The following is a 1,220-nucleotide window of genomic DNA, read 5'->3' on the forward strand; positions in this document are numbered from 1 at the left end:
ACACACATAATACATACATACATACATACATACATACATACATACATACATACATACATACATACATACATACATCATCGCCATTATGTACAGGACAGCCAACAGTCAAGTTTGTTGTTCGTACATTCTAACCCAAGAAAATCACATTGAAATATTCAAAGGGGATAGTCATAGTAGGAGTGCTGACCGAACAGTACAGAAAGAAATTGTTGTTTTGGCTCTAAGTCAACACTGAATTAGTTGACCTATAATCAATGAGTTCCCTGACATGACCGTCCCGTCTTTCCTTAGATATATCACACAACTAAGTACATTATGTCATATGTCATTGTAAGATAATATGCCGCCATTGAAGGAAAATTTGACTGCTATTTCTTGTACTCTGAGCAACCAACCACATAGAAGCACCGTGATGGTTCTGGTGGTATTATTGCGGTATTGGTGGTAGCATAAGTGGTGGTGGTGCTGGTGGTAGTTGTAGTTGTAGTGATATCACTAGTTGCAGTGATATTTGTGGTGATTAGGTTGTAGTGGAGGTGGTGGTCGTGTTGGGGGCGGCGGTGATTGTGGTTGGTATTATGGCAGTGGTTGGGAACGGTAATTATATTAATGGCGGTGATAGTTATTGTAGTAAAGGTGGTGGCGGCGGCGGCGGCAATGGAGGTGGTGGTGTCGGTGTCGGCGGTGGTATGTTATGACGTGCAATTAATCATCATTATCATCAACAATATTAGTTACAACAAAACTAACCACTTCCTTCCTTCCCTCGGTCTCTCCCCTCTCAACCCCCACTCACTTCTCATTATCTCTCTCTCTCCCTCTCTTACTCCTCCCTGTTTTTTCTCTCTCTCTCTTACCCACACCTCTCTCGCTTTCTCTTTCGCTCGCTATCTTTCTAAATATCTTTCCATCTACCATTACACACACACACAAGTATTTATTTCAATATCATCTGGGTAGTAAACCTCATAACGTACATTTCAAAGCTGCTCCTATACGGTTATATATATATACATAAATATATTCATATGTATCTATGTGTGTATGTATGAGTTTATGAATGTATAAATATATATATATATATATATATACATAAATATATACATATGTATCTATGTGTGTATGTATGTATTTATGCATGTATAAATATATATATACATATGTATCTATGTGTGCATGTATGTATGTATGTATGTATTTATGCATGTATAAATATATAT

This window comes from Octopus bimaculoides, chromosome 15 (assembly GCF_001194135.2).
Source record: "Octopus bimaculoides isolate UCB-OBI-ISO-001 chromosome 15, ASM119413v2, whole genome shotgun sequence".
In the NCBI taxonomy this organism is placed as follows: Eukaryota; Metazoa; Mollusca; class Cephalopoda; order Octopoda; family Octopodidae; genus Octopus; species Octopus bimaculoides.